At 31.6% G+C, this 16,557-nt stretch overlaps 1 long non-coding RNA gene and 1 pseudogene across 1 annotated transcript; both read right to left on the reverse strand.

Annotated features, from left to right (window-relative positions):
• Window positions 1–1,782: 1,782 nt before the first annotated feature.
• LOC134267879 (organic cation transporter protein-like) lies at window positions 1,783–16,213 on the reverse strand (annotated as a pseudogene).
• On the reverse strand, window positions 10,877–13,073 carry LOC134267880 (uncharacterized). Its single transcript, XR_009992246.1, has 3 exons — window positions 12,783–13,073; window positions 11,601–11,687; window positions 10,877–11,394 (listed from the first exon to the last, which is right to left on the reverse strand). It is a non-coding gene; the product is annotated as an uncharacterized LOC134267880 (long non-coding RNA).
• Window positions 16,214–16,557: the final 344 nt, after the last annotated feature.

Below are 16,557 nucleotides of genomic sequence, written 5' to 3' on the forward strand. Positions count from 1 at the left end.
AGATTACCCCAGACCAGAAAAATTTCAAGTTTTCCTATATTTCTCTGAAGTTTCCAACCAGTAGATGGCAATAAACTCATTTTTCTTTACTCTTCTAGAGTTTTTTGGGTCGAGGCCGAAACGTTTTTTAACAAAGTTTTAAGACATTTTCAGTGAAAATTTCCACACTTATCTTTGTCCTTAAGGTCGTCAAGTTTGGTTTCTTCATACCAATTAGTGGATAAGATTTTTTCGACTTTCTTTAAGGAACATTTAAAAGTTAGTGTAATAGAAATAAAATGCCCTTTTATATGAAAATTCACATTTTTGAATCAGTCCATCTCCTTGTGTTTATTGACAATTTAGGGATTTACTTATGGTACATAAATCTCGTCTGAACGCATAGCAAATTAACTTTTACTTATGTGTGTAAATTTACACATGAGTATATTTACATACATAAGCATTTTTTCGTCGTATGAATTGGGTATTAGATTACCATTCACGTCTTTTGCCAAGTAAAATATCCAAATATGAAACAGATGTGTCAGGGTCTGTGGTATCTTTTATCTCAAGCTCACCGGGATATATCGTATCGATGTAGGAATGGAAATTACCATGATTGTTATTTGACAATACGTCGTCGATATCTCAATGTCGACTTAAAGGCCACAGCAAGACGTTTTCTTCTTTTCACGTATAAGATATGATAACGGGGTGCAATTGGTACCCATAGGAATTCCAATGGATTGTTAAAGGGCCTGGTCTTAATCAGATACTCAAGCATCTTTTTGATATTAACTTCAGAGTTCTTGTGTGTACAATCAGATTTTTATAAATAATTTTGCAAATGACCAATGAAAAGGTATAATTAAGTTTTATTGTCAGAACTTTTGCAGTACTTTTGATTTATGTAATCAAATAAGTAAAAAACAATTTTTTATGAAATATTTATCAAGCAACTTAACAAACACTGTAAATTTCATTAAAAAAAACAAGTTTTTATAAATATAAAAAAATAACAGAGAACATTTCTCAAACAAAAGTATATAAACTTAATTAAAGAACATTTCAAAGATTTCTATAAAAATTAAAGAACAACTTGCAAGTGCTATATTTATACAAACACGTTTTGCATAATCATGAATACATGTACAGTGTATGTTTTGGGAGTGACTTTAACAATAAACGTATTAAATCCCAACCGAAATTAAAATTTGTGTTAAATTTGGGTGGGAAATGTATCACAGCCTGTCTTTCTGCACATAAAATATGCACTGAATTATAGACATCTATAAACATTGTATTAACATTGTAATATAAATGATATAAATCATTATGCTAAATAATCCAGATAAGATCAACATAATTATGCATGTAATGAATAATATAATAAACTAAACAGACATAAATCGATGAAAGAAAATGATATTTTGACTATTGAATTAAATGAACGTGTACATGTATATCCTACATATGCCGTACTATGTTTTTTGTACATGTATATGACTTTGAAATAAAATATTAAAATATAGTGGGAAAATCAGTTTTACATTATTGATGTATCACCTTTATCTTGTTTATATATTGTGAATTATTTGTTTTTCGTTCGTTTAAAACATTCTTTACAATTACAACTACTAGTAAACTGAAGCAATTATAAAATTAAACTTAAAACTTTAATTTAGACTTGAAAGATACCCATGAAATTGTTTTAGATAATGCACAAGTCAGTGAGAGCGCAGACTAGATGAAAACATGGCTTATGAATTAGGAGTTCAACATGTTTAAGGTCTTATCAATTTAAAATTTCGTCGTATCAACAGTAAATCCATCGTTCCTGTAAGCATTTGAAGACCTGTCTGGCTCGTAATTTTTTGCCCGCCTAGAGAAAAAGAAAAAAACACATCAACATTCAAGCAATAAAATACGGTTATTTCCATTTTAAAAGAAATGGATTTCTTTGGTATGGAATATTAAAGATTTACTTTGCCTTAGGAAAATCTTTGCCATCTTGAATAGTTTCTGGTAAATTGGCTCCTAGTGTTTCGGGTAAAATAAGGGAAAGCAGTCCTGCTATTATTGAAGCTACCCCAAATACGACTAAAGGAAGTGCTTGTCCAAAATGACCATCAACCAACACACTCTAAATACAAACAGATATGTTCATAAACGAATAGGAAATGATGTTATATTATTGACTTAAAATCACAGTTCGTGTATCGTGTATTTATCTATACAAATACTTACAAAAGAAAATAATTTGTTGGGGAGAATTATCGCCTTTCAAACTTCAAATGTATAGTATGTATTATAACAACTTATTCTCATTGTCCTTTACCAAAATGCATTCCTAATTAAAGATGAGAGATTGTAAGTTAGATATTTTAGTTAAAATAGGAAATTTTGATTTAATATGCATGTAATATTGTGAAGACTTACGAGGTCTGCTATATATGGAGACACCATTCCTCCAATACGCGCACAGGACGAGCTGGCACCCATGGCCACGTTACGGACCACTGTGGGGTATAGTTCCGCTGACCAGACATAAATAACGGCAAAAGCTGCAGCAACCCCAATCTTACCGAGCATCGCCAGGATCACTGTTGTGTACATCTGATGACCTAAAATTGGATAAAAATCGGAATTATTTCAGAGGCATATAATTGGGATTTGAGGAGCATAATTATATTTTACATTTAAAAATGCTTAACATACGAAGGACTGTGAATAATGTGAAATATATAATGTACTTTTCCAAGGTAGCCTAAAGGGCGCTCTGTGGCAACGCAATTTGAAAATAAATAGGCACTGTGAAAAAATTTTTCAAAGTGCGTTAAAATTGGGACAAAATCAACGCACTTTGAATTTTTTTCAAAGTGCGTTATATTTGGAACACCCTCAATGCACTTTGAAATGTTTTTTCAATGTGCGTTAAGAGTATACATAAACATTTTTTACCATGAGGAAATTTAACTCACTTTGAAAAAAATATGCATAAAACAAAGATTCTAGACTTATAGATTTTAGTAATTGAGAAAATCAATTTGTAATCTTTCGAAAAACTTTTTAATTTACATGTACTCATTTAACCTCATTGAGAACAAGGAGAAGACGAGTAGAAGGTCTCTCAGCCCAACTGTTTTTTCTTCTTATTCATTGTACATAGCCGTCGGAAGCAAATTGAAAGTGTATCCCCCCAAGGTAAGCCCCGATTCTTGATGTCTATATTATGTATATCTTTGCAAAACATCTGTATGACTTCCCCCCTCCACCTCCCCCCGGTACAGATGCCTATTTTCCAACCAATTATATGTATTTGCATAACTGGAATGACGTTGGAAACGTTTAATAAATTTTAGTTTACATAAAATGCATGCAAACTGGAAAAAATTAAGTGCAGTTAAACAATAAAGAGAGAAAGAATTTTAAAAAGTATGGAAAAATTAATATCGACCCTTTCACATCCTGAAGTGACTTCGTCACCGATGAGTTATCAAACAGGTTCAATTATTTATCATACCTAAGATTTGCAAGAATATTGACCAAGCCATACACATTTTTTCAAAGTGCGTTAATATGGTCGATATTAACGCACTTTGAAAAGAAATTTTATTTTTCAAAGTGCGTTGATTTGGTCCAAAATTTAACGCACTTTGAAAATTTTTTTCAAAGTGCGTAAATTTTCAAAGTGCGTTGTAACAGGGCTCTCTACAACTTCACAAAATGACTCTTCTCAAGAAAATGCTGTTTTAGGTTTTCTTTTCACTTTTTTTGGTAGATTCAGATAAAAATGTATGTAGATTTCGTTTTTAATTTTGTTTGTTTTCATTTTAATATTTAACAACATTAAACTTTGAAAATTTAAAAGAATACGGATTTTAAAATACAGAATTACGGTGGAATTACACAAAATGAACCGATTATGTAAATCATTCAAAAATAAAGTGAAATACTTGCAACAGGAATCAATTATACTTCATAGGTGTATAGAGATCCTCCCTAAATATTTCCTTTTATAAAACTTCACTCTGTTTATTTCAATAAAATTCGAACGAATTTATGAGAAAATTGTACTACGTAAATAAAATTAAGTTTGAGAGGGTTAACTTACTTTTCCCAATATATAAAACTGTAAAAATGGTGCAAATACAAGCAAGTCCTCCTAGCACCATAGACGCACAATGCAATTTCTTTCTTCCAATACGATCCAATAGAACTAAACATAGAGTATAGGCCGGAAATTCTACCAAACCGGTCAGAAAAAAGTTCAGGTAAAAGTCACCGGCAAGGTTCCCGGAATTAAGGGACAGGCCGTAGTATACCATACTAACAACGCACCTATAGAAAAGAATTGAGATTTTGTAAAATTGGGGCAAAAATGTGCAGCCCATTTCGCAAAATTATAAGTTGCACATAAAGAAATTAAATATTTTGAATTTATTTATTTTGACTTTTATATCGACAAGGATTCATGATGTGATTTAGGAAATAGTCGATTTGAACATATTTTATTGTATTTTAATCATACAAGGATTGGGCACAAACTTATTATGCAGAAAATTTCTGCCAGAAATAGTTAATACCAATTCAAGAAAATAATTATCGTTCGGACGAACAGAACCCTGGATGTAAACAAATGCCATAACTGTCCTTCCGCTGTTTCGTCACATTCTAGAGAATCCAACTGTTTCTCCGTGACTTGAACTTTATTTGAATCTTTTGGCTATTTTGCGAATTATGACTTTGGCCTCCTCAAATTTTCCACGGTTGACCAACCATCGTGGAGACTCTGGTAGCAACCTTTGGTGGATTGTCAAAAAAGAAATAAACACTGAAATTAAAAATGTTTCATTCATGTACAGGTGCATGTTTACGAGAAATGATTAGTAATTTAACGAAGATTGGTGGGGTTATAAATGGATAATATGACAGTGTAGTTGTTAGACACTGTCAACAACATTGGGTATTTGTAAACTGAAAAGCACGTAGTAGATGATATTTCGACAGAACTCACGTTCACTTGTACTCACCACCAATAACTCAGCAGAAATGCTGAAGGAACTGACACTGCTATCTCATTATACTTCCAGTCTCTAATGAGATATCCTATAAGACAGAGGATTAGCAGTCCAATGGCAAAGAAGTAATCAATGATCATCCCAGCCCAGAGCCGCTTAGAGGGGCCAACGATCTCTACACCTGCTTCCAAAGAGACAATTATAAATTGGACAGGGGAGAGTAAAATTTGTTATCCATTATGACTGAAAGTGTTTTAAAAATATTTTTTCTCAAAAGCAATTCATAACGTTGTCTTAGAAATTTCTACATTTTTGAAATCTTTTTGTTTTTATCAAACTACTCACCTAAAACAAAGGATGACATAAAAGTTCCTGCGCAGGAAAATCCAACGATGAATCGAGCAACACAGAACAGATAGTAGTTTGCTACCCACGACACAGCTAGACTGGAAGCCAGTAGTACCAGTATAGATAAAATCAACGTCTTCTTTCTTCCAATCCTAATATATTAATGAATGAAACAAGTTGAAAAATAATATTTAAGAAATATCTTCAAACCCCTGAAAATGGCTTGCTTTTATTTCAACATAATGCGGTGAACTCTGAGTTTTTATATAGAATATATCGTAAATGACAAATTCATCCATCAACCTTTGTGTTACTTTAATATGGATGTGATATGGTCTAAATAAGATTATAGGTGTGTGCAAAAAACTAGCTTCAGTGAACTTGTAAAATTAGTTAAATTACACTAGAGGACATCAAATATACCGTACTTGTCAGCAAGTGCCCCTAGAGCAAGAGCACCGAAAAAGACACCAGCAAAGAAGACCATTTTGGCGTTGGATACCCAAAGTTGCTTGTCACAAATCAAATCTTGCTGGTAGGAAAAATATCATTAGTAACAAAAAAAAAATCAGTGGTAAAAATTTTATCAAATTAATTACTAGTCAGTATTATATTTATACCTCAGATACAAAAGTGCTATCATAAACAGTTTTGTCGAAAACCCACGAACTGCAACTCTCTTGGATGCCTGTAGTATCGTTGTCTAAAACAGGAAGGGAGAAAATTTTGCATTTTTTGTTCACCATCTCGTTGTCTGCGTTGAGTTCTGTAGGTATGTAGGCATTTATCAAGCCGTCGTGCTCTGGACCCTGGCTGATATAAGTATCATTTGGGCAATTCGGTAATTTGCATCTGTAAAGGTTTGAAAAATGTTCGATTAACAATTACATCATTGTGCAGGTCCATTCGCTTACCATTACGCGATATTGACTGCTGAACTTTTAAAATTCAAGCCCTGTTTTTAAATACAATTTATTGAATGCCATTGCTTAATCTATATTCGTATAATCTAAATATAATTCATGTGATTATACTCCTGTATTTAGGTTGGTGATCAATTTCAGTTAAAACATGTATCCCAAATTATATCTCACATATAGACCAACTATAGAAAAACAACTTCCTTTAATAACAAGTTATTTAGTATTGAATAATTTGTGCAGATTTTTGTGGAAAGTCAAACATATTTTAGATGGGAATAATTTATTTAAACTAAGGCTCATCTTTAAATAATGTTTATCTGGGTCGTTGGGTCGTTAGGTAGCTGAAAAAATTCCCCCTTTAAAACATCTGCATACATGCATGTTGACGGGAAGAGAAAATTCAGGAATTAAAATGATCGAATCCTGAAAATATATACAATATTTTAAGCGAACCAATTTTACACATTCAGTCGTGAGAGGACAAACAAACATTAATTTTTTTCTTTTTAGGTATGGTCTTATCTTAGGATGTTATTTTGTACTGTTTATCATATATGTTCTATATTTTCTCTTTGTTTGTTTGTCAATTTCCCTTATTACTTATGCAGCAATATACCTGCATCACCTGCATATGGCGTTTATATATCTCAGTTAATTTGATACACAAGAGCATGCTCTACGTATGAAAAATTTTAAAACGAGGTAAATTATTGACGAAACAAGTTGATGAAACAAGAATAACAGCAGTCTCGTTTAAAGGGGCACGGACACAGTTTCCACTGAATTTTTAAAACCAATTTTAATGTTTACATTTCCTAACTAAAGCATCATCTAATGACCAGCAAAAATTTGAACATCATTTGTTGGTTAATAAACGAGATACAGAACTTAAAGTTCTTCATAATGTAAACAAGTCTCGTGCCTTGTTTTTGTTTACATTAATATAAAGTATCAAATCTATAACAAAATGAAATTCAGCAAATTACTAGAAACTGTCGAATTGAATTGAGAATTTACTTCTTTATTGAAATTATCTGCATTGAACTAACATATCTTAGTATATTAACCTATGTAAACAAAAGCATGACACTGACCATGTTTACATAACAAAGGTTTGGAGCTCTAAATATGTCTTGTATCTCGACAACTGACATTCAAATTTTTGATGATCATTAGGAAGACCTTAGTTATATATTTTAAAAATGAAAAAAATGTATTTGAAATTTTTAGCTGAAACTGTGTCTACGCCTCTTTAAAATCATCATTTCGTAAGTTCTTTGGTCGATACAATGACCTTGTCAGCAAATATAATTTATCATTTAGTCAAAAGCTGACTGGCGTTTTTCATACTAATTATTACTCCGTTATATAAACACTGAAATGACGACGGATTTTTCTTTACTTTCCGATAATGACAAGGAGCACACGGCGGGTGTGACAGTTCTACAGGGGATGCTCACTCCTCCATGGTACCTGATCCCAGCTCTGATGTCTTGGAGGTCCGTGTTTTCTCTGCTCTTATTTGGTATTGTTTTATGGACTTTGATATTGAATACTGTTCTTTATCTCCATATCCTTCATTGTTCTCTCTACAATACTGTAGTATATCTTTGTACATTAATGGGAATAAAGTCATTGGCATTGATTTGAAAACTAGAATGCCCGAACCTTTGAAATATGTTTTGAAATCACAGCTATAGGAGAGAAAAACGAAAAAAAAAATCATAAATGTTTAAATCTAGAACTATTTAAGTGATTTTATATCCAAATTATGGCTTAACATTTTGCTTAGTTGAAAATAAATTCATTTGAGAAGAAAGTACACAGTCCTCATTGAAAACGATAAATACGATGACCTTGCGGAACATCATGGAGCATCAATAAAGGAAATATTTTTATACATAATATCGTGCTTATTTGAATTTCTTGTAAGAAGTTTAACGGAGATTGGCATTGTCTACAAAATTTTCGAACAACCCTCGTATATACATGTACAAAACATACATAGCGTTCATGTCTTTTGATAGAAAAGAACTGCATGATTTTAACTGTTTTTAAATTATATATTTTCTTCATAATACTAATGACAATTTCACCTAGTAACTTTATCCTGATTAAGTTTCTCCAATGTAAACTGATGTATAGCTGAACGCAAACTAAAGTCAATATTTGTCTGAAAAGTCAACGTCATCTTGATTTACATTTAATCTTCTGATCTGATTTTCCAGTCTTGATCGTATGAATCATTACTTTCAGAACATACAGGTTTGATCATAAACAATAATTGAATATATGTATATATGTATTTAAGAGTCAAAATCAGCAAGCATCGAGCATTGAATGGAAAGTCAAAATTTTATTTTTTCAAAAGCTTTTGGTATATGAAAGATTTTGTCTTACCTAATGCTAAAACACAATTAAAATTTTTTTCGAACGTATGAAGGGACTGGTATCCAAGGAAATTCATTTCCTTAGCAACAGGTTCATAAATCCTTATGAAAATCAATGATTTTTAGACATTTTTCTACGAATATGTTTTCTGAACGTGATAAGATAAGGTATTTTGGTTACTTTATTTGTTAAAAGGTGGAATTACTTAATTCTCCAAAAATAGGAAAAATAAAATTTCCGTAGTGATATTGTTGCCATGACAACGGGAAAAGAACATGGCGTCAATGCTTATTAATTTTGAAAAAGTTACATATGTTTATCACTTTATTCACAAAATCTACAACCACTGCTGGAAAAATGAATGGTATGATCTTTTTAGGGGTTATCTATATGTTATATCTATACAATAAAATTTGCAGGCAACTTTAGCAGAAAAAAGTTACAAATGGTTAAAATGTGTGAAAATCTGGCATTTATAAGCTTTTTTGAAGGGGTGGGGGTAATTTGAATACATGTTCAGTGTCCATTATATTGGCCATATTGGTTCTGATCAAAGCATACTCATAACTTTACTATTGTTAATAAATAAATGCACATTAAATTTCAAAAGTAATTTTATATTCCTCAGAAACGAAACTTGGAAAAGAAAGGGGGGGGGGGTAGGAATCACCTTGTTCACCGATCCATATGTATGTAAAATTTTGACTTGTCCATAACATTTCAATGAAGTGCCACTGAAAGTTCATACTTGATATTAAGATTGCTTGCGATCGAGAGATGTGTCAAAAACTTGACTCAAGGTCATTTGAACAAGTTCAAGGTCATTGATAGAAGAAAAGTGCAACCTTTGCCCATTCTGTAACATTCTAATGAAAAGACTTGGTTTCATCTTGGGAATTATTTTTAAGCTGTAGGTTTGTCATTACCTTGACCAAAATTCATTTGAACATGTTTGCCCTTGACTCAAGGACATAGCTTTTTCAAGGTCACTGCAGTAAAAGTGTACTATATGAGTTTGGCACATTTACATATTTAACTTCGAATGAAGGGAAAGTTTGTGTTCAACACAACGGTTTTACTACCTATGACTTGAGTATTTGTCATAGTCATTTTTGGTATGTATATCTGCACTAGCAAAATTTTAAAAGGTTTCAAATTAGTATTTAGACCTTTTTTGTAATTAAAAAAAACATTTAATGCAATAGCAGGAGGGTTGGTATCATTTCATTAGCTTGCTCACAATAATTCTTGTTTATGAAAGAGAGTCACTATGACAGCTCACATAATTATAAAGTAAAACCATGTCAATCAGGCATGTAGCATCAGGTTTGGGTTGGGTAGGGGGGATGACATCCCCCACCCAACTTTTTTCTCAACGTACCCTAATGTTTAACCACACCCCCCTCCCGAGTTTGTCCGTTTGTCCTTCCGTCCGTCCATCTTTCTGTCTGTCTGGAACGCTTTCGTTTCCACACGATATCTCGAGAACCCTCTGAGCTTTTGCAGTGAAATTTAGCATAGCAACAGTTACTCCCTATGGACTAAAGAAGAACCCTATTGATTTTGTGGTCAAAAAGTCAAAGGTCAAGGTCATAAATAAACAAATTCTGTCTGTTGTAACACTTTCCTTTCCACACAGTATCTCTAGAACCATTTGAGCTATTGCAATGAAATTTTACATGACAACTCCCCGTTGCCTTATGAAGACCCCTATTGATTTTGAGGTCAAAAGGTCAAAGTTAAAGGTCGTAAATTTATACATTCTCTCTGTGTGTAACACTATCATTTCCGGGCGGTATTTCAAGAAGATTTTGAGCTTATGCAATGTATTTTATACCAAAACTCCCTACATGTAGGACCCCTCTCAAAGAGTCCCGTCCCATTTGTTTTATTAGTATTTATAGTATTACATGTCGCTATTTTTAGCACAGGGGCATGAGGAGAGTTATTGCGTATAAAACAGGTTCTCGGCAGAATTTATATTCCTATCACATCTACCAGAACTGTTTAATAAAGGTTGAATTAGACAGCATGTTTTGTGTAAATTTTTGACGATATCAAACGTGAATATATACATGTATGTGACTTCATATTTGCATATAATGGTCGAAATTATACAGCAGTTCCGTGGCGCAGTGGTATGTCTCCCGCTTCACATGCGAGAGGTCACGGGCTCGATTTTCGGACGATCATATTTTTTCTTTTCCGAAATTCTTTTTTTTTTACTAAATGATAGTATTCAGCATGTGAAATGAAAAAAAAATTATGAGGTCTAGCTTGTACAAACTCATAAAATCATCATTACGTTATGATAAATAATCCACATAAAATGAACCTTCTATACACATAATCAAATCATTATATCAATATTGACATATTTTATTTGCTTCAGTATACATGTATACATTTAAAAATTCTACAAATTCAATTAGGGGGATCCGACCCCCCACCCCCACCCCCGCCCCGAACTGCGCATGGTTTACTTTTTCCCTAAGCGGGGGACACAAATTCTCTGAATTAGCTTGTTAGATTTACATCAATAAAAAAATGCTAACAGACAAACAAAGAATGTTACTTTTGGATTGAACATTTTTATTTGATCCACTTTCATGAATACACTGTACAATTTATGGATCTATTTTCTGGATCCCTGAGTCTCCGGTAACACTATCCACTCACTTCCAGCATCAATGGTCTGTACTGTAATGATGTATTCTCATAATGATAATCTGAAAAAGTGATAAAATTAAAATGTAATAATATTATACAGCTTTGCCTTCAGATACTTACTAAGAACCATTTCTAGTTGAGCTTGAGCAATGATGATGAATACAAAGCATGTTTATTGGAATCAATTAAATTCCAAGAGATCTCAATGGTTTAGTTTATCATTTTATTTTAAAAAGTTAATGTTTTTACTAAATGTATTATTTACACGTTTTTCCTGTCTAATTCTATATCAGCTCATCCAATTCTGTTTCTGCTTCTTTCCGAGTTTGGCTTCAAAGTGGCGAATTTCATTCTAAAAACAGAAGTATACAACACAAAGTTGAGACGGTATTGATTTTAGATATTTTTTAAATTCATAAACTTGTAATAAAAAGGTCAATTGGTTCTAGGTTTTGTCAAAACTCTAAATTGTGGTTTTCATTTCTTTCCAATAACACCCCTCCCCCTCAAGAAAAAATAGAGTATAGAAATTCTTTTCAAAAATTTATGTGCTGTAATTCTAATGATGCTTATTATTTGAACCTAGTTGACTTAAGTTAGTTCACTGGTACCGGTGAAAATGTTAGCTGAATATGAATTTTCTTTCGTTAGTAAACACTGGATGACATCAGCAAAAACCTTTTTTTTATTTATTATTTTACTGTGGTATGTATTCAATTCAGTTACCACTAGTCCATTACTTTATATACTTGTCTGTATCACAATCCTCTTTCCTAAACTAAAATATATTAAGTACAGAGTTAACCCCCTGCCCCTTTTTCTTTTTTTACGACGTCATAACAAAAGTCATTCCATTTTACAAATATTTCATAATAGTGTTGATTTTCATAAATTCATAATTTTTTATGTAAAAAGCAGGTATTATCTTAAATGGTAAATAAAGATATCTTTTACTATATACAGAATTTTTATTTACCCGACCATCACTCAAGTTATATAATCATTATAGCTTGTGAGTGACTTGGTTACATACATGCTGTGAATACAACAAATCAAAATTAAACTAAATTCAAATTAAACTTTATAATTTGGGATACAGTTATGTAACTGATCATGACCAACTTTTTCACGTTCGGCCCGCAGAAACAATCTAAGTTGGGGAATTTAATTTCATTTTATCATATTTATAGTTTAATATCGGCAATATTATCGGGGAGGGGAAGGAGGGGCATACCCCCTCCTCTTGGTTCCTCAGGCCATGCATAATCTTTTCTTTTTAGTTATAAAATACTAAAGTAATGCTAACATATATAATCCATCAGAATTAAATTGAAATGTGCAAAAAAACACTTGCCAAGTGTTACATATTTTCCTGCATGGTTAATTTCTGTTATACATTCTTCAGAAACTGTTGTAATGGTAAATTGTAAAAAATTCAGTCACTAACCGTAATTAAGACTCATGAAAACGCCAAAACTGAGGCTCAGACTGCTCCAAGTTTGTAATTTTCTTCTAGTCTTCTGTACACTGTTATTGAAAACAACGTAAGCAAACTACCGTTTATTCCTCCTATGTTAGAGAGCTATACCAAAGGGAGGTAATTTGAAGCAAAAAAGACAGAAAATTATGGATTTAAATCAGTTATCATATATAAATGCTTTAGTTGCCTGCAGATTTTTTTCTTGATTCTTCTAGGACAAATACTGTTTAATATATATTTTATGTTGATAAGCTTTAATGTGGTTGTAGATCTCTTATAGAGTACTGCAAATTTGCTGTTTTTTAAATCAAAATAAACCTCCAAAAACTAGTTTTATTTATCAAAAGCTGAGGAGAATTTCAATAATCAACAGTTGTTAAAATAGAGTATTTTTAGATAAATAGAATAATAATTTAAAAAGCTTTTATTAATGACTAGTAATAAAAAAATATTTGTTTAACCATAAATTCAAGTGTCATGATAAAGTACAAAACACGCTATTTGAAAGGCGCGTGGTTTCCATAGCAACAATGCGAAAAATTATTTTTGGCTTGCTTTTTTCTATTATACCCTTTGTTCTGAAAATTTATATATGAGTTTTAACCAAATCTGTTTCTATGCCACTTTCCACTTTTTTTAAGTAAATGCTCGATGCTTGCTGATTTTGACTCTTAACTTGAGGAAATTTCTCCTTGTCAAAAATGAAATATTGTCCAGTTTTAACCCACTTTTCCTCTTTCTATAGTCTAACTGGTGGTTTCAAATTTGCTAAGAAATTAACCTTCATAAAAAGACGGTATGTATTCAAGTCTGATATATCGTATTTCTTCTTCCTTTTAAAAAAAGTCTGCGTTTGCCAGTTTTACACCACGTGATATAGAATAAGAGAATTTAAGAAATTAAAATTCATTTTCATTTTAAAATGAAGCAACCGGTACATAATTCCAATAAAAAGAAAATGAATTAAAAAAGAAAACTTCCTGCTCTTTATTAGTATACTAGTATTTTGTATATTTATTGGTTGTATATGTACATTATTTGTTGTTGACTAATAATTATTTTCTTTGCGTTAATTGGAATGGACACTCCAAAATTGATTATATATGTTCAATAAAATATGTTTAAAAAATGAAAAGATTTCGAGCTGTTTTCAAAACTGTATTTATATTGTGTTATTAAATTTTAATTCTAAATTTTTGCTTTTACGTTTGAAAATGATTCAAACAGAAATAAAAGAATTTCAATATGAAATCTACATTTCATGGTTACAAGTCATATTTTAAAACATTATTATCATTATTTGTATCTTTCGATAACTTCTTAATAGAAATAAATCATGTATACTTAAACATGTTATATGTCAGATTATATTAATGCACCTTACGCCTTGAGCAAGTTTTTAAACGGATGATATTTGAAACTGACAATTGGATATACATCGAACTTTAAGATTTGTTAGATCAAAACAATGGACACTCATCTCTCCAAGCACTGCGCCTGGAGCAAGACATTTTTGTTTTTTTATTTCTTTTATACACACGTGCGTCATTTGCGTTGAAAACATTTTCATTGTTGCAACATCAATATCTATATTGAGTTCTAAAGGGGGCTGGAACAACATCAAAATGAAAAGCATATCAATTAAATCATCGCAAAGCGGCCACAGGTTTCTTTGAAAATGTCATAACCAATACCAACAGAAGTTTTGTCCACAGACATAATTTATATTAAACGATAAATGTCCTTAATAACAAATTAAAAAATTGATTTTTTTTTTCAAAAAAAGTTTTAAATGTGATTTTTAAAAATATACCGGTACATCTCATAAATTTGTCTGCAAAATCGTATAGTGGCAAATGCCATGATTAAGACGAAATTTATATTAAGTACGAGGGTTGTCCCAAACAGTCGTAGACAATGTTAATAATAACTTTTTAAACATGCAACCAATACTAACCAAATTTTGCATAGACATAATATAATCAATGTTTTTTAAAATTGTAGATTTTTGAATATACATCTTCCATATTAATAATATTAGGACGATTTAAATGATGGCCGATAAGGTCTGACGGCGCACGGACAAAATTCGGAATAATTTACGCATATAACTATTACATTTGCTTTTATTTCTTTAGTATTATTTAAAACATTAAACTCAAATTTAAATCAGTGAAATCAGAATAAAAATCTTAATAATATTTCAAAATTTCATATAAATAGCATTGGAAACAGACGATTGGTGTCATGATTTTCAAAGTGTTGTTGGAATTGAGTTTGATGAAAATGACGTCGTCAAACGCGTAACCGGCGCACGGATATATAATAAATAGTTTTTAATAAGGTTTGTATGTATGAGACAGGAAAAAAGAGTAGAAAAGTGACATTACATACTAGATGTAAATAGGGAAGTTATTTTTAAAAGGAATGAGATTCAATGAGAGTTTTTCCTCTATACCGAAAATAGATACAGCATGTAAGAAGTAGATTACTGTGTTTGTAGGAACAGTCTTGGCCACGAACGACGTCAAACAATGTGTATTCTTTGCTACCTACAATGTATGGCGATCTTTTGACTAAATTTCGACTAAAATTTGAATCTGCTTTAAAAAAAAACAACAACAACAAACCCTGACAGTAGTGAATTTAAATAGGTCCCTTGGTCAAAAGTGGTCTTTCACTTAAAAAAAAATATTGAATGTTAACAGACGCGTGTGAAGCAAAAAAAGATATCATAACGTTATATGAGACGTAAATATGCTTGCTTTTGTGCGCCGATGTACACTTACATGCTTTCTTTATTTTTTCATAATTTCCATATTAAATGTGATATCATTATGAAATTTGAAATGCATGATCACAAAATGTTACTTTTCGTTATGACAAGAAAAGAAATTTAATTCAGCAAAGAGGAAATAAACTGTTTTTCATGTCTACTACTTTTTGGGACAATCCTCGTATTTTATATTTCATTTAGTTTTTTCGAGATAAACCTATATATATATAGGCATGACAGGAAAAACTCTCAATTAAAATAATCATTAGTAAAAATTTAAATTGAAAAAAAATGTTCATGCTTTCTAATACATTGAATGTATTTTTTTTTTCATTTAAAAAGAATTTTGTCACACTGTAATTAACTGCAATTAATATGTGAATGGGAAAAAAAATCCTAATTGTAGTGTATCAAATTCACATATAATTAATTCCTTAAGAGAAAGCAAAACATGTAAAGAAATACCCGAAATGTTTCACCTGTGTTTTGGAATTCCCAGCAAAAACACAGAATTAACCATATGAAAGGCTGCAATAATGGTTGGGAGACACACAAGGAAATAGACATATTTCTGGTAGGGACCAAATTCCCCAAGGACCCCAAGCAATTCGTCAAAGTGCATCCTTATTCTATCACACCCGATAGTGCAATGATACACATTGAACCAAGCCGCGCATATGTAGATTTAAACTACGTATGTAGGTTTGTGAATATTTATATCCTACTTGAAAAGCGGGAGGCTATATAGTAATCTGTATGTCCGTCCGTCTGTTACGCTTTGCGGTACCCATGTCTTATCTACAGCTCTTCTCATACCACTGAATGAAATTGCTGAAACTTTATCTTTACTTTTATACATATTGCCATCGTGCACCTCCTATTTTACTTTTGATCCGACACATATTTGGGCTTCCCACAGTAATTAAAACATGGACATTGCCAAAATATTCATATGGGAGGCGGGGG

This window comes from Saccostrea cucullata, unplaced genomic scaffold, assembly GCF_032062105.1.
Source record: "Saccostrea cucullata isolate Sc308-1 unplaced genomic scaffold, CSIRO_AGI_Scuc_v1 ctg9869, whole genome shotgun sequence".
Classification (NCBI taxonomy): domain Eukaryota; kingdom Metazoa; phylum Mollusca; class Bivalvia; order Ostreida; family Ostreidae; genus Saccostrea; species Saccostrea cuccullata.